The 23,511-nt window shown below is 37.0% G+C and overlaps 1 protein-coding gene across 4 annotated transcripts in view; it reads left to right on the top strand.

The window, feature by feature from the left end:
- The window catches only part of GPC6 (glypican 6), an 815,893-nt gene that overhangs the window by 575,713 nt on the left and 216,669 nt on the right, over positions 1-23,511 (top strand). The gene's annotated exons all lie outside the window — the stretch shown is intronic.

The following is a 23,511-nucleotide window of genomic DNA, read 5'->3' as shown; positions in this document are numbered from 1 at the left end:
AGTCCAATCTCTTCTTAAATTCAGACAGGCTCGGTGCAGTGACCACTTCCCTGGGGAGCCTGTTCCAGTGTGCAACCACCCTCTTGGTGAAGAACCTCTTCCTGATGTCCAGCCTAAACTTCCCCTGCTTCAGCTTAAAACCATTCCCATGGGTCCTATCACTGGTGTTTACAGAGAATAGGTCACCTGCCTCTCCACTCCCCCTGCAAGGAAGTTGTAGACCGCGATGAGGTCCCCCCTCAGCCTCCTCTTCTCCAGGCTGAACAGGCCCAGTGCCCTCAGCTGCTCCTCATGTGTCTTCCCCTCTAGGCCCTTCACCATCTTCGTCACCCTCCTCTGGACACTCTCCAACAGTTTAATGTCCTTCTTGTACTGTAGTGCCTAGAACTGCACACAGTACTCAAGGTGAGGCCGGACCAGCGCAGAGTAGAGGGGGACAATCACCTCCCTCAACCAACTAGCAATGCCGTACTTGATGTACACCAGGATACGGTTGGCCTTCCTGGCTGCCTGGACACACTGCTGGCTCCTATTCAACTTGCTGTCAGCCACAACCCCCAGATTCCTCTCTGCAGGGCTGCTCTCCAGTGTCTTGTCACCCAGTCTGTATGTAAAGCTAGGGTTTCAGGTAAATAGCTAGCTATCCTATTTCCTAGTCAAAGGTGGAAAACAGCGCAGTATTACTAACAGCAGCTCAGCCAGGTCTGGCACCTGGATCTAAGCAGGCTGCAGTATGCGTTAGGCGTCTCTCTTTGGCGACACACTGAGCTCACCTTACCTCCAAGTACACTGATCTCCAAAGGCCAGAGTGTTTCTAAGGCTCCATGAAAGAAAATAATCTGAAACTGATTCTTTTAATAAAAAGATTCAGTTATTCTATTGACTTTTTTCAGAGAGGGAGGATAATGAGTTTTCTGTTCATCTTAATGAAGTATCACCAGAAAAGAAATTACATAATGTGAAATCTTTAGACAGGATTGAAAGAACGTGTTTTATATTTCCAGAATAGTAAAGATTCATTGTGTCTTTTCATTTCTTAACAAACCCTCAAGTGAAAATGCTGTTTCTCCATAAATCCAAATCTTTCGGTCTGGACAGAGAGATGTTTGCATTCATATGATTTTAAAGCTCTAAAAGAATATCCTCAAAAATTTTTGAAGCAATTCATTTTTCAGCCAATCTGTATAGAGAGATATAAGGAGACAAGGCTTTTCTATTTTCAGAAGCACAAAGTCTCAACCAGCAAATACCATTCAGGTAAAATTAAAACATATTGCAAGTGTTGATCACCAACTTGCATAAGGTTCTTCTCACACACACATGCACAAAGATACACATCTACAACAGGCCTGTTAGGTTTAACCCAGCTGGCAGCTAAACACCACACAGACATTCGCTCACCCTCCCCCTTCCTTCTCTTGGATGGGGGAGAGAAATGGGAAAGTGAAGCCTGTGAATTGAGATAAAGACAGTTTATTAAGATAGAAAAAAAATAATAACAATAATAGTACTAACAATAATGATGATAATAGTACTACTACTAATAATGTGTACAAAACAAGTGATGCACAATGCAATTATTCACCACCCTTTGATCAATGACCAGCCTAACCCCAAGCAGTCCGGCACAACACCCTGGCTAGCCATCCCTATATATTGTTTAGCATGACATCAGATGGTATGGAGTACCCCTTTGGCTAGTTTGGGTCAGCTGTCCTGGGTCTGTCCCCTCCCAGCTCTTGCTGCACCCCCAGCCTGCCCATTGGCAGGACAGAGTGAGAAGCTGAAATGTCTTTGGCTTGGTGTAAACTCTGCAACAATTAACACACCAGCATGTTATCAGCACTCTTCTCATCCTAATCCAAAACATAGCACCCTACCAGCTACTAAGAAGAAAATTAACTCTGTCCTAACTGAAACAAGGCCTAAAAACATACAAATAAATTCATAACATTTTAGTCATGTTTACTTTGTTTGTATCTTTGTGAGTTGCTTTTTTCTCACAAATTTTTGGATTTATGACATATCAAAATAGAGGTTTTATAGCCAAGTAATATGCAAGGCATAAATTAAAGGAAGTATAAAAGGAAGTTTTTCAACAAAGGCTCAAAGTTGAACATACATATTTTCACTATGTTGCGGAAGTTCTTTTTTGGGCAAGGATTGTTACACCCATTACACTTTTTATAATTGAAGGTGATGTGTTGTATATGTGATTCTGCTGAATATGATAGAAAGAAGCCAATGCAACCTGTGGAGTGAATAAGTAAATGAATGAATGAATAAATAAATAAATAAATAAATAAATAAATAAATAAATAAATAAATAAATAAAAAGAGAGAGAGCTTCTATTTTAAAGTTACAGTTATAGTCAAGGTTAATTCAGGGTGTCAAGAAGATGTGAATGACAAGACTTACTGACAATGTAAGGGCAAATTATTGGAAGATCAGTAGCCTAACTATTGATTTATATCATGGCATCTTGCTAAAACGGAGTCATTATTTAACTAAACTAGTACTTATACTATAAATGGTTTTCAGAATAGATTGCAGTTGGTTTTGATGTCCACAGCTCCATCTTCACTTTTCTTTTCTGTGAGTAGGAAATTTTCAATATGAGTTCAAGTAGGAAATTTTCAAGAAAACTTTCATTTATTGTACTTTATACGTGTCCATTTTCCAACAAAAAGCAAGCAAGCAAATATGTTTTCATTCTTCCATTCAGAAAATTCAAAACTCAAATCAGTTTTGTCTTGTGGACTAAGCCTCACATTTTGTCAAATGACACAGATTTTGAAGGCTTGTCAATGAAAAAAATTAAACCGATTTTTCATTATAATGTTATTGTATGAAAAATAATGCATAAAATGAGCAGATTGCACATCTTAAATGCAGGATTATGCTTGTCATTTGAAAACACAGAAGCATCTAATTCTGAGTTTGTGTAATATATAGTACAGTGCAAACCTATTCATCCTCAGGATGTGAATTTTAAATAAGTAATAATTATATTGTGGGAAAAATGTAGTGGAACTGAATTTCAGAAAAAGCTGATGAAAGATTTAGGTTAACACTAATAAAGAGAGTGAAATAGACCTTTTGCTTTGGATCACAGTAATAAGTAAAATCAATCTGAAGACTTTAATCTGGAGCTCATTGTATCTCACCATATTTATGAAAGCTTCTTCTCCACTACATCATTTTTCTCTCGTATAAACTGTTTTTGCAGTATTTTCTAAATTAAATATATATACTAATAAATAACATAGCATAACATAACATAACATAACATAACATAACATAACATAACATAACATAACATAACATAACATTAGTAAAATAAAAAAGTAAAATAAAATTACATTAAATTAAATAATAATAAATAAAATAAAATAACCTATGCAGTTCACAGAATTTCAAAGACAATAAATTATTGCTTGAAACAAGCACAGTCTTCTGCAAGATTCAAAGTAAAATAAAATGCTATTTAGCCAAGGTGTCAACCAAAATTTTGGCATCTCTCAACACTATTCTCATTTAAATACTTTTCCTGAGAGAGAGACATAAAAAGTCAGAGTGCTGGATGAGTAAGCAATGTAATAGCTTCCTGTAATAACCATCTCTAGTTGTCACTTACTAACCAGGCATTCATAAAATAAACAAATAAAATGTAGTGCATAAGATTTTTCCTTGTTATCTCAGTCAGTAGGTGAATAGAGATTAAATGATAGTATTGTAAGATCATTATGATAGAAAACAGGAGTGAATAAATTTCTTTTCTCTCTTGTGTACCTATGTTTATAATTAATAGTGTTACAATTTTCACATCTGTTTTCACTACTCTACAGGCACTGCATATATCTAAATTGGAAAAAAAATGTAAAAAACTTGTCCTCTGAATAAGGAAATCCAGTTATAGTGAAGTTATTTCTGGTTCAGGTTGCGTTTCAGTGCCCTTACTAATTACAAATATATATATACTACATATATATTTTGACTGTATTTTGATTGTTTTCTGCGTTTCAAGATTCAAATCTTGTCTCGGTGTTTCTCTTTGTTGAGTTTTGTTTCATTTTGTTTTCATTTTTTTGAATATTCCTTTGAATATTGAATAAAACAGTGCCAAGCAGTTCTATTTGTCCAGTCTCTAGCAAAAGCAATGTCATTGATCTCAGTGTTTTGTCAGTGTGATCATGCAACCAGTCAGAAATGTGATGGGTAAAATGGAAAATAGGAATGTGGATATTAAAGGTCTGATCAACCTACTTCCAGGCATCATTTTGTACAGGCAAATATTTCTTCATCATTGTTTTAAAATTTGTATTTAATATTATTATTTGTGAAAACTATCTCCATTTTTCTGTATGTAGTTGTAGCCAATGGAAAGAACTGCAGGAGCAACTCCAGTATTCTGTCAAATATTGAAGGACAGGTTTGGGCCCCTCAACATATCTTGATCTTGTTACTAAAAACTAAGGTACTGAACTTTCTATGTTAAGAAAGAAATCAGCCACATTCACAATTCCACTTTCTATTCTATTTGAAAGTCTTCTACACTTGGAAAAATGGAACAAAGTCTGGCTGAAATGTGGTTTTGATGGAAAAAGATAGTCAAAAACCCACTGCCTGAGATAGTAGAGAATACCAGAAAAGTGAAAGCATGTATATAATGTTTGGTGTTCAGAGTAAAATGATTCCATTCTTTACCATTTTTATGTTTAATAATAATCTGATTAACTAAAATCTGAGATGCATACACCTACTTAAATCTACAATTGATTAAGCCCTATGTTTCTTTACCTCCATTATCTCTAAAGGGTCACAAATAACTTCATTAAATGTATATGTCAAACTGTAGATTTATAAATTAAGGTGTGATTAACTCCATCTAGGTCAAAACTGTTGGTAGGGAACAGGTTATAAATGGTCCTTTCATTACAGAACTAGGTCCACTAGGTCCATAAATCACTCTGCGGTATGGCCCAGCAGAACCACTGCTCAGACCACCTCACTTATGAAAGGTTAATCATAGAATCATAGAATATCCCGAGTTGGAAGGGACCCATAAGGACCATCAAGTCCAACTCCTGGCACCGCACAGGTCTAAACAAAGGTTTAGACCATGTGACTAAGTGCACAGTCCAATCACTTTTTAAATTCAGACAGGCTTGGTGCAGTGACCACTTCCCTGGGGAGCCTGTTCCAGTGTGCAACCACCCTCTTGGTGAAGAACCTCTTCCTGATGTCCAGCCTAAACTTCCCCTGCTTCAGCTTAAAACCATTCCCATGGGTCCTATCACTGGTGTTTACAGAGAATAGGTCACCTGCCTCTCCACTCCCCCTGCAAGGAAGTTGTAGACCGCGATGAGGTCCCCCCTCAGCCTCCTCTTCTCCAGGCTGAACAGGCCCAGTGCCCTCAGCTGCTCCTCATGTGTCTTCCCCTCTAGGCCCTTCACCATCTTCGTCACCCTCCTCTGGACACTCTCCAACAGTTTAATGTCCTTCTTGTACTGTAGTGCCTAGAACTGCACACAGTACTCAAGGTGAGGCCGGACCAGCGCAGAGTAGAGGGGGACAATCACCTCCCTCAACCAACTAGCAATGCCGTACTTGATGTACACCAGGATACGGTTGGCCTTCCTGGCTGCCTGGACACATTGCTGGCTCCTATTCAACTTGCTGTCAGCCACAACCCACAGATTCCTCTCTGCAGGGCTGCTCTCCAGTGCCTTGTCACCCAGTCTGTACATATAGCCAGGGTTGCCCCGTCCCAGGTACAGGACCTGGCACTTGCTGTTGTTAAACTTCATGTGGTTGGTGATCGCCCAGCTCTCCGATCTGTCCAGGTCTCTCTGCAAGGCCTTTCCACCCTCATCTGAGTCCACAACTCCTCCAAGTTTAGTATCGTCGGCAAATTTGCTCAAAACACCTTCTAGTCCTACATCCAAATCATTTATAAAGACATTGAAGAGGACTGGCCCTAAAATGGATCCTCGAGGGACCCCACTAGTGACCATCTGCCAGCCAGATGTGGCGCCATTTACCACAACTCTTGGAGCCCTGCCCGTCAGCCAATTGCTCACCCATTGTATGATGTTTTTGTTAAGTTGTATGCTGGACATTTTGTCCAGTAGGATCCTATGGGAAACCATGTCAAAAGTCTTGCTGAAGTCCAAAAAGATCACATCAACTGGTTTTCCTTGGTCAACTATATGGGTGATCTCATCATAAAAGGAAATCAAATTTGTTAGGCAGGACCTACCCCTCATGAACCCATGTTGACTGGAATCAATGACTGCATCATTCCCCAGATGCACCTCAATAACTTCAAGAATCATCTTCTCCGTAATTTTACCAGGCACTGACATGAGACTGACAGGCCTGTAATTGCTAGGGTCTTCTTTCTTACCCTTCTTGAAAATTGGCACAACATTTGCCAGCTTCCAGTCTACTAGGACCTCTCCAGATTCTCAAGATCTTTGAAAAATAATTGAGAGAGGTCCCATGATGACATCAGTCAGCTCTTTAAGCACGTTGGGATGGATCCCATCCCATTCTAACCCATGGACTTGTATGGATCCAGGTGGGGCAGCAAATTGCGCACACATTCTGGGTCAGTTGGGAGTTTGTCATTCCCACCGTCACGGTCCTCCCACTCAGGGCACCCAGGGTCCCAAAGCCCATCATCAGCATTGAAGACAGAGGCGAAGAAGGCATTAAATGTCTCTGCTTTGCCTGTGTCATTGTCTGTGAGGAGACCTTCCCTGTCAAGTAGTGGACCAACGTTTTCTTTGGTTCTCCTTTTTCTGTTAACATATCTAAAAAAAACCTTTTTTATTGTCTCTCTCAGACATGGCCAGATTCAACTCTAGTTGGGCTTTGGCCCCACGAATTTTCTCCCTACAAACATGAACAGCATCCCTATATTCCTTCCTCGTCGCCTGACCCTTCTTCCAGCAGCTGTACACTTTCTTCATCAGATGCTGAACATTTTCAGGTTATTTTTGGACCAAGCCCTGTAATGAGCACAGATGACTCATCTTTTTGGAAAAAAGCTTCTGGAGTTAGGGGAACAGAAGGATGTGAGACTGTAGGGAAAGGAAAGGAAAGGAAAGGAAAGGAAAGGAAAGGAAAGGAAAGGAAAGGAAAGGAAAGGAAAGGAAAGGAAAGGAAAGGAAAGGAAAGGAAAGGAAAGGAAAGGAAAGGAAAGGAAAGGAAAGGAAAGGAAAGGAAAGGAAAGGAAAGGAAAGGAAAGGAAAGGAAAGGAAAGGAAAGGAAAGGAAAGGAAAGGAAAGGAAAGGAAAGGAAAGGAAAGGAAAGGAAAGGAAAGGAAAGGAAAGGAAAGGAAAGGAAAGGAAAGGAAAGGAAAGGAAAGGAAAGGAAAGGGGGAAATATTAAGAGTAGTTGCAATGTAGCAAGAAGTTTAACACTTCCTAGACCGAGTCTCAAAGAAAGCTTAGTCTTTCAACTGATAGTAGCAATTCCTTATCTTTAAACTTCTGTAAGCTTTACAATTGTGGAAAATGTCTGATATTTTTTCCTTTAACCTCCTTTCCTTTAACCTTCAATTTCACATATTTAATGTCCATGGAGATGATTGAACAGTGTCCAGCAAACAAAACTTTTGACAAATCTCAGTTTCTCTGTTCTTTTGTTTTGTTTTGTTTGTTTGTTTGTCTGTTTGTTTTTTATTATTTGTTGTGAACTGTTCACGGTATAGTTCTGTGGGACTGTGGACTGAAGTGAAGGGTACTGGTGGCAAAATTAGATGTAAAATATACAATGACAGTGAAAAGGGACTAGCTTTAAACCACAATTTTTCTCTGTGAATTGGAAAATTGTCTTTTGGTGGGAGAAGAGCACACTGGATGCACCCAGTTTAAACTCGAAGCTCTTCTATCAAATGGCATTTTACTGACATGGGGAATCAACAGGTGATCCTAGTTTTCTTCTTGGGGCAGAGATACTTCTGCTGCAGAATTCAGTTACTGTTAGCTTTAGTTGACTGTTGTGTTTAAAGTATCTTCTCTATGGATTCTGAAAATCAAGTAATCATACATAAATTTACATTTTCTTTTGCTCTGGAAGCAATCCTTTAAATTCAGGGTGTCCAGGAGACCTAGAAAAGCTTTGGACTTTACTGTACTTGCCTATGTGAATAAAAACTTGAATCTTGGTAGGTATCAGTGCAGCATCTGTTCCTTTCACTTGGCCACCATTTAAAAAAGAAAAGCAGGTATTGACTTCCCTCTAGTTTTTGAAGAAATGTTTCACCAGCCTTATGAGACACAGGTCTTTAAGAACAAATATTTTTCTAGAGATACTGTCAGAAACAATATACTCTTTGCTACTTGGAGAGACACTGTGAAATTGTACATTTTTCACTATTGTAGTACCTGGGCTAAAGTTGTCATGTTCAGAATCTGTTCCAGTATCAACCTTTACGTATAGATGGCACTATTGGATTTGTGGCATTTCTCATACCCACTGGAAAACATGACCTCTCTGTGAAATGTTTATGGCAATGCTAACATTACAGTACTGAGGAAATGTCTCCTGACTAGTGAAATAACTGTGTTTTGGATATCACTGAGTCTTGACTTAACTTTAAAAGGTTTGGAAAGAGGTTGTGGTAGTGTAGTTGACAGTTCATCCATAACGGAGATGGTAATGATGAGGCATCTTTCAGTGGGCTTTATAAATGGATATCTGGCATGAAGAGCACCTTTATGGTTTGAGCATGTTTATCCTTGTGGTTCAGGAACCCAGACCACTAGGTAGATTATATTGTTGTATATAAATTGTGCTCCAGCATGTTTTATAAATCAGGTGGCTTAATCGGATAAAGACAAATGGCAATGAAATAGCTTAAATACATGTTTACTGCCAGGTACCCATTATACTGTGCTGTGTTTTACTTTTACCAGATTTTCTGACCTAGCTGGCTCTAAAATCAGTCATTTGCCACTTAGAGACATAGGCCAAATTGTCATTTACTCCTGTTTGTAGTGTCCTTTCAGGTTCGACATGAATGGGGTTTTGCCACCTGGCAAGGACTGAAATCTCAGTCCTTGGGCTATATTAATGGGCTATAGAACATCTTTCACTTTGGTAAAGGAGAACTTGACATTATGAGGGAGAAACACAGAAATCACTGTCCTAGTCTAACTACAGGTGTATTCAGGAGCAGTTCATTCCACAGCACAATTAAGTCTGTTATAATTTATTTTTGAAAGTCTGTGAAAGTCTGTTGGGAAGTGTGACACTGGCAGAGACAAAGACAGCCACAGTTACAAGCCTACCCCATACACAGTATCTCTGAGGAGTGTAGCTGCAGTGGCTGTGTCAGCCCCATGGAGTGCAGAAGCTCAGTGGGATGGGTGGTGGTGTGGCTGTTGATTGCCCATACCAGAAGATCTGTGGAAGTGTCACTGATGCAGCTTTCACCTAAATAAATAAATAAAAGATGAGAACACACACACAAAGGGTGGTTTTATGCACAGGTGTCTTATACTGACACACAGTCACAATGTGACCACAGTACCAGAAAGCCCTGCAGTATCAGGTTGATGCTCTTAGTCCTTCCTCTGCCCTCCAAATCTCTTTAATATAAAATCTTCAAGCTGAGGATTCATCAGATATTAAAGTGGTAAGTACAGATGATGCTGCTGATCTAAGCCAACAGCTGGGAAGTATACATCTGGGACAGGGGCTTCAGCACATACTGCAGAGTGCTTCCATCCCACTGAGGTTGACCTAGGATCAGTGTTTTCAGGGTCTTTTTACAGATCTAAATCATAACACATAAATGAGTGATTACTGCAGATTACAAAGTAAGAAATGTAAATAAGACAGTTACAGTCATTAGTAGTGATAATGGAAATTATAATTTTTAAACAGATTATGGAAAAATATCTAAGACAAAGAAAATAATCTTAGGCTATATTTTTTTCACAGTTCAATGTCTACTATTCATTTTCACATTTTATAGATCTGCTGCTTTTTAGGTCCCAGGCAGTCCAACAGAGAATGCATTTTCTTGTTCAGTTTTGGATGAAGATAAAATATTTAAAGAACAGCTTCCCTGCTGAGAATTTATGAGGAACAAAATATTAAAAGGAATGTTTTCATATGCTTGTAGACTCTACTTCTGTTTTGTACATCAACCTAAATTTCATGGTAGATTAAATCAAGATATAACAGTAAATTTCACATTTAGTCTGTTTCTACATAAAAGGAAAAAGCAAATCTGATTGTCAGATGTGTTTTTGTAGTGCAGGTTTTGATCTGCCTTCTGCAAGTGTGAACAAATAACTGGTTTAAACTCAAAGAATTTTCCTTTATTGAGTGCTTGCTTATTTCAAATCAATGTTACAATGTCCTTACTTTCCATTAGAATATTGTCCAAAAATTATAGTGCCTGAGGTATAGTATATACAGAACAATAGAAAAATTTAGCCAGTGCAATTCATCCCTCTGTTAACTGTCAGGGCACAAGAGATTGCATACAAATTTACTATATATGTACTTTATTTAAATGTGTGTATGTTTATGTGGACATGGGTGTGATAGAGGAAGAAAGTTGGATTATTTGTTTTAGAAAACAAAAGGAAGAAAACTGGACTATTTTGTTTTAATAATATCATTTCAAATATTCAAAGGGAAGTTATATATTTGGCTTCAAATTATGTATTTGCCAAATGCTGATACTTTGAACAGTGTTTTTCTTTAGTGCACAGCTTAAAGACAAAACACTGAGAAGAATCCCTGTTCTTATTAATTCCTGTAACTTTTCTCCATTTAGGCTCTTTCCTACATTTTCCTTACACTGATTTGGAAGTAGGGCACAGAGACATTTATGACGACACCTCTCTAGTTTTTATTTGGTTGGTTGTTTTGTTGTTGTTTTGTTTTTGTTTTTGTCTATGGAGAATGCATTATCAAGAAGAGATATAAAATAAAATAAAATAAAATAAAATAAAATAAAATAAAATAAAATAAAATAAAATAAAATAAAATAAAATAAAATAAAATAAAATAAAATAATAAAATAAATAATTAAGCTTAATGATAGTGGAAGATGCAGATCTGCTTTCTACTATACAGTTCCAAAAGCTGCAAGTGCTATACTCAGCAGAAATGTGGGCACACATCCCATAAACAGGTCATTCCAGACCATAGCCATCATCCCAAGGTGCACTTGAGCATCTGTTAAATATTTTATATTTGGTGTTTATATTTACAAGTAGCTTTTTGAAAAATTAACAAGAGGATTTGAAAGACCATAAAAGAGGAAATGTTAACATACAGCTATAAAGTGATCTCACATGATTTGGTCCCACATAATGCAGTGGGCATTTATGGAGCCTATAAATAGATGGTGAGCTATTTATAAGGCATGTCTCTAATTTATGCTACTCTGAGTATATTACTAAGACATTGAGTATCCTAATGAGGAACCAGCAGTGCGTCTGACTTTTCTGGGATGCCTTAAAAATTTGACACCATTCTGCATTTTAGAAGTCAGAAAATAGTTTATATTCCCTTTTCATCTCTGCACTTGTGTATGATCCACATAAAATTTGCTTTATTGTCCTTTCTATCATGCTCCATCTTGTGCTTCTTTCATATCATGAAATGGAACAGGAGCATAAGCAAAGTATTTTATTCTGTTTTGTCCCAGATAACCAACTTCTTTTCTTCCAGGATGGAGGGTCTTCAGATTAAAAAAAAAAAAAAAAAAAAAAAAAAAAAAAAAAAAAAGTCTTTAGGTAGCATTTGTAAGGTATTTTCATATACTTACTTGCATGTGAAAATGCCATTTTCAACAAACTCAAACTGTGATCACCTAACCATAAACTTCAAAGTCTCTTTTGCATCAGAATTCCATGTTTCTTAGAGCTGGAAGGAGCTGGAACATACTGGGGGCAATCTATCGTCATTTGTCACCTCAAATCATTGCATAACGTACCACTGACCAAGACTGCCAATATTATATCTTCATTTACTTCTTCTTCATCCAGACTAGTGTGCTCTTGCTGACATCTTACAAGTAGGACATCCCACAGTCTTCTGTACAACTCTCATCTTCATGCCCTTTTTAAGTCAGTAATACAATTTAGAGGTCAGTGAACACCAAATAGGACTTTGATGTGAGTACCTGTGAGTACTTATTAGAGACCAGAACAGTTTTTCTGTTTTCTTTCTCTGTTTGAGAGAACTGATTTGCTTCTCAGGTGCTTTTCTGTTCTGCATTCTGAACCACAGGAAGTTTGCAAGACTTTTTTCTCAGGTATTTATTTTGCATATCAAGTTTCTTGGATTTTGAACTGACTTGGCCATACTTCACAACATTTTTTTTATTTTTTTTTTTAACCAGATACCTCTGCACAACATGTCTAACTACTTGATTCATATTATTATCTCCTGATTTGGCAGCTCTTCTATTTTCCTGTCTCAACTGTTTCTCAGATTTTCTCTCCTGTTTATTTGGGGATTTTATTTCCAAATTATCAAGGACCACCCTTCCTATCTCTGTTTTATACCTCAGCAATACGTGACCTACTTCTCCATAACCTTTCTTTTCTTCCCAGTAAGCAAAAAAACATTTTTGCTTGATTATGCAGAGCCTTGTCTGACTTTTTTCCTCACTGTCCTTTCTTAATTCCTCTTTCAGTTCAGCTCTTCTCCTGAGTGTCCTGCAAGGCCAAAACTGCACAAAATTTCTCAGTAACATCCTCATGCTTTTCTTGTTGGAAGGACAAGATAGATTCATCCCCAACTTTAAATATACACATGATGATATTTACACATGAATTAGTTACTCTTTTATAGTACCACTGGAGACATTAATATTCAGCTACTTTAAATTATTGGTTTTAGGTTGAAATGAATCTGTCTTGTAAGGGAGCATAACATATCAGATTTAGATATCAGTGTTTAGTCAAGAAAATACTAAAAAGCTCTTCTAAAATTCTGGACTTAATTGTATTTTCTTCTTCCTCCCCAAATTGCTGAAGTAGTCTCTATAGTCATGGTAGGGGTGTTTCTGATGCTGTTGTTTACAATCATGTCTAAATCCATTTTGTTTTGGTTCCTTCCCCAGTACTGTTGGTTTATGTCTCTACACTGTTAGTACCCTTGACTTCTGAGATGCATCTGATAGTATTCTTGAACTTCCTAATTCTTTTGTCAGTAAAGCCTATTTCACTGTTCCCCACAATGTCTTGCACTGCAAGTCCCTGTAAACAATTTCTTATGACATATACATACAACTTCAACAGGCAAGAAGCTTCTGATAAACATTTGGTCCAACATTGTCATTTACAGATCTAAGTCACAGGAAGGGAATATAAGTTGCCCAGTGTATCTTTTTAAATCCTTTCGATATCTGAATGCTTCATTTTGTCTAGCAAAGTATAGCCAATATCCTCCTCCTGCACTAAAGAGTTGAAGCCCAATTGCAGTGTTACACTTAAATTAAGAATAAATCAAGAGTTGCACTCTTGATTTAATTCCTACTGACATCAAAGCTAAGAAGGTTTTATTGAAGTTAGTGATGAGTTTCTGTTTAAATATCTGTCCATGTTAAGATTTATACCCTTATATTGCTTATCCATGAACATTCTAAAATTTTAAAAGCAGTTTATATTTCTGATCTTTATATCTGACATTTTTGCTTACACAATTCTGTTTTCAACACTGGAAAATTTAGCACATGATTTCCTATTAAACCAAGGCCTTCTTATCTAGTTAAGGCCATAGATATTTCTACATAAGTACAGAAGAAAAAATCATGTTCTTTTTTAAGTGAGATTCAGTAAGAAAGCAGAAGGACTACTTTTCATTAAGAGAGTTTCTTAAAGTTTATGTTCCAGAAGAGATGGTGGGATTTGAAAAGCTAACAGCTGTGAGATCATCTCCTGGGAGTGAAAACAAGAAAATATTTCAAAGATTTCAAAGATTTCAATGTACTGCATCCAGGTCTGGGGCCTCCAGCAAAAGAAGGATGTGGACCTGTAAGAGTGGGTCCAGAGAAGGGCCATGAAGATGATCAGAGGGCTGGAGCACCTGTCCTGTGAAGAAAGGCAGAGAAATTTGATGTTGTTCAGGCTGGAGAAGAGAAGGCTGTGGGGAGACCTCATTGCAGCTCTTCAGTACTTAAACAGGGCTTATAAAAAGATGGAAAGTGACTTTTTACACGGGCAGAAAATGATAGGACAAAGGGGAATGGTTTTAAACTAAGAAAGGAGATATTTAGATGACATATATGGAGGAAATTCTATACTCAGAGGCACTGGAACAGGTTGCCCAGAGAAGTTGTGGGTGCCCCATCCTTGGAGGTGTTCAAGGCTAGGCTGGATAAGGCCCGAGGCAACCTGATCTAGTGGGTGGCATCCCAGACCATGGCAGTGGGGTTGGAACTACATGATCTTTAATGGTCCCTGTCCAATCTATGATTCTAATGACTTTTCACCTTATCTTTGTCCTTGAAATGTTGGAAAAAATAACAGATTGATTCCATACCTCAAATTCTATTTAATGTAGGTTTGCTTGAATATAAGAAAGATAAATATTTTTCCAGAAAATTTGAAAGGCAGATTTTTCAGCTTAACATCTTATGGGATGTAAAACCCCATGTACTGAAGTCTCTTCTCAGCCTGCACTATTTGCAAAGAAATTCCTGCTTTAATCAATTTAATAATCAAACATTTTTTCTACTGCATTCATTTAAACAAATTATTTCTCTGACATGTAAGATGGGATTTCTGAAGGACATTATAGTATCTAGATCTAATTGTTTTAGTCTGTAAAAACTTAAATTGTAAAAAAAGAAAAAAAAAAAAAAAGTGAATCTTTACTCAGAAGTGACTCAAGAGAGAAAAAAAAAAAAAAAAGTTTTACACAAAATATCCTGTGACTGAAGCTGTTCAAGTGATTTTTTCCTAAGTTTGGATTTTCTGTATTCAAGCAATTTGATATGCAATTTTCTTAATTTCCTAAATATAGGAAAAGCTATTCTTTTTCTCTGGATATAGATGTTCCATCTCAGTTCAGTAAGCATCTGAACATTTTGTCCTTGCAACTTTTACCCTTGTCCTCCATGGAGAAATTTAAAATTCCACAACTCATTTCTCCCATAATGATTTACCAATTTAAATGCAGCCTCTTGATGTAATCATTTAGACTTGTAGTCTTTGTTTTACTGTAGCCAGTTTCAGAATTACATGTATTGATAACTTAGGCAAAAAATGAGAGTGATACTTATGAGCAGTTTTCAAAATTTCTGGTGCATAACTTCCTGGTTTTATCTATCTAAATACTTTTTATAATTTCCTGTGATGCTTCATTTTTTCATCTGTAAAATGGAGGAGCAATATTTAGAACTGTATACTTACAGGTACACATCTACTGATATACTGAAATGACTAAATAAGTATGAAAAATAGCTCACATTTTAATAAATGTTGGAAAGAGATATAGTTACTATATTTCTCATGATTTCAGAATTATAGATAATGGAAAAGGACATCTCAGTTGGACAATTTCTAAATGTTGTTTTTCTTTTAGAAAAAATACAGTGGTTCCCATGAGTTACAACAGGGTAAGTGCTTAATACTGCAAAACTTGTATCGAGTGGTAAATGTGTAATTTCTTTTTTACATAAAATAACTTTTATAGGGTTCATCTATTTCCTTTGTGGGCTTTTTTGTTTTGTTTTGTTTTATTTTTTTCTAATACTTTTAGAGTGTGTTTAACTATGAATAATATATTCATAGTTTTCTAAAGAAGTATTTTATTGGATAGTAAGAAGACATTAAAGTTAGCATTTAGCATTTCTTATCTTTTTTTTCAGATACATCATCCAAGAATTGTGAGAATCCTGTAGCTGTTTAACTGGCTGTAGTGTTTTACTTTTATTTTGGTATAATTCATGCACAAAGTCAAAGACATTAGTACAAAACCATAGTACTCAAAACAGCTCTTGTACATTTCAGTCATCTGCGATACTGTGAAAAAGATTTTCTACTTTTAACTTTAGGAGGTTAGTATTAGACTAGGCTTTTAGTTGGTATAAGCAAGTGTTCTCAAATTGACCTTCTATGACATAAATTCCCAAATGAGTATGGCTGAGGCTGTATTTCCATTTATATATCAGATTGTGCTGTAAAAGCAGTGAGCTGAGATCTTAGAGTCTGAGACAGACTGAAACAATGAGCAGTATTTCAATATCTTATGAATATTTCTATGTAGCTCGAATTACAGACAGACAGACATATTTTCCATATTTTTCAGTGAAATCTGTTGATATCCAGATTATTAAATGAAATCATAAGTAATGTAGTGCTCCTGAAAATAGACAAAATATGAACAAGGAGAAAAACAAACCTCTTGGATCTAGCTGCGAGCAAATCTAGTTTGAAAGAAAAAATTAAAATAATTAAAAAAAAAAAAAAAAAAGGAGAAAATCAACATTACCAGCTAAGATTTACCTGTTTTCCCTAGTTTCAAAAAAAAAAAAAAAAAAATCAGTAATTTTTTTTAACCTACTTAGAAGACAGTGTCAAAGATATGTGTGTAGTGAGTGACTGGACTGAAGTTTAGTCTTTGAACTGAATTTAATTAAACTTGAAAGGAAATTTAAAAAGACCTGCACCTCTTAGGTTAGGCGACCTAACAGTTTGCAGCAAAACTGCATAACCTATAAAATCTACTTCATGGTACATAGTCTGATCCCAATTACATCAATCTAAGTGTTTAATTGAAGTTACAATGATTTTATTCTTATTTAATGAAATCAGAAAAAAAGATGTACTTAGGAAGAGTTTCCTCAGTTTTAGCAGGTTGAATTCAATAATGAAAAATTCTTAAAATAATTAAAAATTATGTTCTTCCTTCTCTTAAATGCATGGGCATCAATTTCTATGTCTCATTGTAATTTAAATAAAATTTGGGGTGGGAAATACTAGAATTAGACTGAAGATCTTTAGGTCAGGAAATGCTAAAATTAAGCTGTGGAGTTGTCCACAGATTTATTAACTTTTTTTGGATGAGTATGGGAGGATTACTACTCTTAGTGGAGTCTGCATATTAGTATGAGACATGATAATTCATTCAGGATCAGACTCTGACCTGGCCACATACATAAGCATTTTATTATTATCACCCTAGTCCTAGTTGAAGCTTTTGAAATAATTAGGCTAGGAACAAAAATATGCTTGGGAAAGAGCTCATTTTTCCATTGAGAATATTAAATTGGAAATGGAGTACACAGAGAGATAAAAAATGGCACAAGAATGCCTCTGTTTCTGAGACTGTACCCCATGACAGGACATAAGACATCAGGTTGCTGAGTGGACATCTGGATGATCTAACCAATGCAACAGTGCTAGAGACAGGATTCATTTTGAAACTCTAATTGCAAAGCACTTCCATGGAACTGCAGAAATAGAACACAGTGTCTTGTCTTGTAACCTCTCCCCCTTTCCCTCTTGTATAAAGCAACGCATCTATTACTTCCTCCTGAACACCAGACAGAAATAAGAACTTTCCAACATTTGCCTTGTTGTTAATGCATTTATAGTTTGTGAGATATAAAATGCAATCCCCTTCTCCTTCCCAGGCTATAGGCTATAGTTAAGGTTGTTTTAGTGTAGAGATATTTAAAAGAGTATCTACTTCATGAGCCAGTTGGCTAGAATCAACTCACTCCTCCAAACAGTTTTCTCCCAGCTTTTCATGCTAAGGGATGTCTCCATGTGATTCAAAATGAGATTGGTTTCTTTAAGTGCATTGGAAAAGTTGGAAGGTGTCGTGTGTCCTGTTGTGGGCTCTGGGATAACACTCAAACAATCCGGGATGGATTTGTTTTGTTCATAATCGATAGATTTTGTTTTGTGACAAGAAATTACAGTATCTGGATCTAAGCATGGTTTTATACTATGAGTTTAGTTAAATTCAATGTTACTTTGAACAAACAACCCTACTGTAGCAACAGACAATACATACCACTACTCCAGTAAGAATTCTCCTATAAACAAAAATAAGGAAACTGCATGTCAGTGTGTTTGACCCTTCTAAAGGTGACCAGTTGTTTAACCAGCTTTTCTGATTTTTTGTATTAGAAAAAAAAAAAAAAAAAAAAAAAAAAAAAAAAAATATATATATATATATATATATATATATAATATATAATTATAAAAATATATATATATATATATATATATGTTGTTTACCTGACAAAGCCAAGACTTTTGATTATAAAAACAGGCCAGTTACATAAAAAAACATGGTCTCTACAGATGTGTTTTTAGGAGAGAACAATTTCATGTTCTCCCCTCCAAAAAAATCTCTCCTCAATTATTTATATTTGCAAGCACAGCAGTGCAAAATCTGTCTTCTAGATGAAATAATATTGCTTCAAGAATTTCTGAAAGGGGGAAACAAGTGTTTGGTAATGAAGCCCTTAAGAATCTTGCTTTTTTGTTTGTTTGTTTGTTTGTTTTGTTGTTTTTGTTGTTGTTGTTGTTGTTGTTTTTTGTATCTATGTAAAAACTTACAAACTTACAAAAAACTTACAAGATGAAGCTGTCAGAAAATGTTACAAAATGAAGTAGTGTAACATGTCCTGCAGCTACTCGGCTCAATCAAAGCTCAGAAGGGTACTTTTCTGCCATGCTGCAATCTGTGTATGCTTAAACTAAAATGAAGATGTCTTAGTCAGGGAGACAACATGATATAATTATTGACTCCTCTATAACAGTTTCCCCAGTTATGTCATTCAATGTGTTCTGATTGATATATAGAATACGATTTACATAAGGATTAGTTATTTCTAAACTTTGAAATCTATTCAAATTTCTCTGCTATGATTAGCATAGCCAACTGCAATGCATTTTAAAAGACTAAATAAATAAATAAAACCATATAATAACAAATGTTATTTATGGCAAAATTGATGAAACTCCTTACTGATGAACAGCTTTCTTCAGCAAATGCAGGTTTTAAATAACTCTGAATGAAATGAATTTTTGCCTTTTGGCTGATCTGCAGAAAAGTATTACTAGCTGTGAGAGATTCTGTGTATAGGTTTTGTGGTTTTATTTTGTTTTTTAGAAGATGGGAAAGAGAAATGAGTTTTGAAAATATATTTCATACGATTTGCCAGCAGCAAGAAGTAGAAAGCCAATATAGATGGTCAAAAAGCAACTTTCTGTCATAATTTCCAAATTTCACGTGTTCATAGCTTTCAGAAATACTCACACTCTAAGCTGATTTTTTTATATGTTCGTTCTTTTACTGAGATTTCAGAATATTAGAGCAAAACCTGATTTATTTATTTATTTATTTATTTATTTTTCTGCATGAGAGTTGCTGTTAGGGAAAAAAGTCCTGACTATATTCTCTGAAAATGAAGTTACAGAAAAAGATCAGCTGAAGCTGAGAACTGAAACTTAGCTGCTCACTGGAGGTTGGATTCACAAAGTCTTCAAAACTGTAAATTAACTGATTCACTTTAATGTTTCCCTTTACCACAGTGAGAACAGTCAGTCACCTAAAGGTACATTAGTACTATAGGTGACAGAGGGGTATGGAGCAACATTGAGAAAAGGACTCATCGCGTTCAGGCCACAGCTTAATTGTTAGCCCTCCTTTTGGATCTATTTTGAACATCTTTCACTGGATTTCTCCATGTGATGCCTGTGTATTCTCTGGAGGAAGTTCCCCTACAGACACTGCCTCCAGAAGGCTGTATGAACATACCTGTTCTGTTTTGGTACCTTCCAATGGTATCCCAAGTGTAATCTAAACACTGCCAAATCAACACAAAAAGGAGGACTAAGGAGGATCTCCATCTTTTACTGGATGTGGGGGGAAACTTAGTTACAAGAGATGAGGAAAAGGCAGAGGTGCTTAATGCCTTCTTTGCCTCAGGCTTTAGCGGCAATACCGGTTGTTCTCTGGATACCCAGTACCCTGAGCTGGTGGAAGGAGATGGGGAGCAGGATGTGGCCCTCACTATCCACGAAGAACTGTTTGGTGACCTGCTACGGCACTTGGATGTGCGCAAGTCAATGGGGCCGGATCCACCCAAGGGTACTGAGAGAACTGGCAGAGGAGCTGGCCAAGCCACTATCCATCATTTATCAGAAGTCCTGGCTATCGGGGGAGGTCCCAGTTGACTGGCGGCTGGCAAACGTGATGCCCATCTACAAGAAGGGCCAGAGGGCAGACCCAGGAAACTACAGGCCTGTCAGTTTTACAGGCAGATGAGTGGGAGATGAGTGGTTGGAGAGCTGCCAGGCAGAGAAGGACATGGGAGTGATGGTTGATAGTCGGCTGAATATGAGCCAGCAGTGTGCTCAGGTGGCCAAGAAGGCCAACAGCATCCTGGCTTGTATCAGAAACACTGTGACCAGCAGGGCTAGGGAGGTGATCGTCCCCCTGTACTCGGCTCTGGTGAGGCCGCACCTTGAGTACTGTGTTCAGTTTTGGGCCCCTTGCTACAAGAAGGACATCAAGGTGCTTGAGCAGGTCCAGAGAAGGGCGACGAAGCTGGTGAGGGGCCTAGAGAACAAGTCCTACGAGGAGCGGCTGAGGGAGCTGGTTTTGTTCAGCCTGGAGAAAAGGAGGCTCAGGGGCAACCTTATTCCTCTCTACAGATACCTTAAAGGAGGCTGTAGCGAGGTGGGGGTTGGCCTGTTCTCCCATGTGCCTGGTGACAGGATGAGGGGGAATGGGCTAAAGTTGCACCAGGGGAGTTTTAGGTTAGATGTTAGGAAGAACTTCTTTACCGAAAGGGTTGTTAGACATTGGAACAGGCTGCCCAGGGAAGTGGTGGAGTCACCATCCCTGGAAGTCTTTAAAAGACGTTTAGATGTAGAGCTTAGGGATATGGTTTAGTGGGGACTGTTAGTGTTAGGTTAGAGGTTGGACTTGATGATCTTGAGGTCTCTTCCAACCTAGAAATTCTGTGATTCTGTGATACTTCTAATCATGCATCATTATATTTAGCTTCCTGGTACTCTAGTTGCCTGCAGTGCTACCTCCTATTATTCCAAACACTTTGAGCTGAAAAGTAATGACATAAAATAATTATATATAGTCACTCAGACACCTGGGATTCAGAGCTGTAGTCAAAATACAGTGTAGTACTATGGGATGTGACCAGCGTGGACCAGGAGGTGCTAGCCATAAGCATTGTGAATGTAAGCCAGACCCTGCCATTTAGCCTCAGATCACTTGGTCCATGTTCATACTTTATTTCACGGTAACTTCTGAGACAGATATCTGCAACATCCAGCCTGATTGGTGTTGGTCTATGTCTGAGGCTGATATAGATATATCAGAGGCTTCTATAGAAGCTTTCTCCATTTGCTTTCTTTTTGGAGTCACAGCTTGGCTTCTCACCTTAAAAATGGTATTGCTTTTCTCAAAACAAAAGCAGGGCAACTCCCTTTCTTGTCAAATTCCGTTCATGATACCACCATTTTATACAGTGGATATTAAAACATTCAGACAAGATCTGACAGACCTTGGTCCTGCTCATCCTTTTTGAATAGTAACAGTTTATCCTGATTACCCTGCAGTAGGTGGGTATGTTCCAGTTAAAGCTGTCCTGCAATGCAAAAAATATCCAATTTTCATGGATGATCAAGATCCCACAGGTATAAGTGCTGTCAGCATGAATACCAAAGTGGACTTGAGAAGGCACAGATTGGAGAACACTGTGGATTACAGTTGAACTTAAGGGTTACTCAGGTGCCAACAACTTTGTGTTGACAAGACTTCTGGGCATAGGAAAAAGAAAAATTTTAAACATGAAAGAAACTTCTCTCATAAAACTTTTGGTGACCACAGATAGAAACATATCTAGCTTTAAACACCATTTTCAAAGTAATTTTGAAGTATCCATCATTAAACACAAGTATTTATATTTTTCTCATATGTCCCTTTGGGTACTAATCTTTTTGTAAAAAAAGGATCTGTTCTAGTTTGGGACGTATAAAGATAAAATGTTAGATAAGTGACTAGAAAAAATTGTTCTGAGAAGTGGAAATAATGAAGATGATCTTTCCTTCACTTTACACCTTGTATTTGGATTTTCTGGTGTTTAAGAAGGTTAAAGTTCTACCTGGGGCTTTTTGAACTCCTGGGATATTAATAGATTGTCCATGTGTATTCTTCGAGGTGTTTTTTTTTTTTTTTTGTGGAAATTACCTCGTGCTTCAACCTTTTCCTCAATAAAACAAGTAATAGAGCCTCTCTCCTTTTCTTCTCCCAGTTGTCTGTTTTCAAATAGATGGTAGGGTATTAATGTACTAAGACCTAAAGTCTTCAGTCAAATTTGATTGAAATTGGCCAACATGTTCAAAAGCTATTAGAAATAGATTACTAAATATACCTTCACACACACCATGATACTTTTGTGTGAGTAAAGTGCATTTCTCAAGGAAACCAAGGCAAAAATCGTCTCTGAGCATAGTCAGAAGTATCTGCTCTAATGTTTAACAGAGACATTTTCATGTAAAAATGTCCAGTGTAAAGAATATATTCAGCATAGTCCTCTAAAAATCAATGATTCAACACCAAAAAGAGGAAATGAAATTGGGGGAAGGGAGGGGAGGGAGGGAAGCTATTTTAGTACAGTATAAAACATCAGTCAGTTTAGCATGCAGTCAGCAGTGCAGTCAGATTCATACTTTCACCCCATTTTAGTACAATTTCCTAGAAATATAGAAAAACAGATCAAATTCATATTAGAAGTGTTGCATTTAATTATAAACTAACAGAATGAGTGAAAGGAGTGTCATTGCTTTGTACTCTCCTGTCCAGAAATACTCAAATCACTGAGGAACCTGTAGCCCTTCTGTCATTGCTCTAGATTGTCACTTTGACATGGTAAGCATATGCTCCACTGCACCATGACAAGACATTTTGCTCATAGTACCTAACATTCTGCACTTTTAATCCAAGATGGATTATCTGGGATGAAAACATATATTATAATAGTACATATGATTTTTAAAATCTGAGATGAAATAAGTAAGGAAATGAAGAGTTAAGGGGAAAAAAATGTTCACCTAGGGAATGTTAAATGGTCATCAAATGTAACTAATGTAACTAATTTGGACAGTTTAAATTTAGATATGGAGTGAGTTTTCTGTGGATGTCCTCCAGAAGATGATCTATCCTATCCTTCAATAGAAAGGATAAAGAAACCACCCCAAAAAAGACCTCCATGGAATATGGAAGACATTACTGAATAGACGTCTAGCATTATGACAACTAAAAAAAAATGAGAGTAAAGATCCTATCGTTAGAGATAATGGAGAAGCCTTGTGAGAAAAAAACCTTTCTCTAACCTGTATGCTCCCTTTCCAGGAAATCCATACTCTTCTAGTGCAAACTGTAATTCATATCACTATAGATTTATCTCTACATACTGCTTTCTTCTGTCAGCTATGCCCAATGTTAATGACTTTGACTTAAAAACCTAAACTCATCAG

Source organism: Anas platyrhynchos, chromosome 1 (genome assembly GCF_047663525.1).
Source record: "Anas platyrhynchos isolate ZD024472 breed Pekin duck chromosome 1, IASCAAS_PekinDuck_T2T, whole genome shotgun sequence".
Lineage (NCBI taxonomy): Eukaryota > Metazoa > Chordata > Aves > Anseriformes > Anatidae > Anas > Anas platyrhynchos.
Note: the sequence above shows the minus strand (reverse complement) of the source record. Positions and strands in the feature narration are given on the sequence as shown.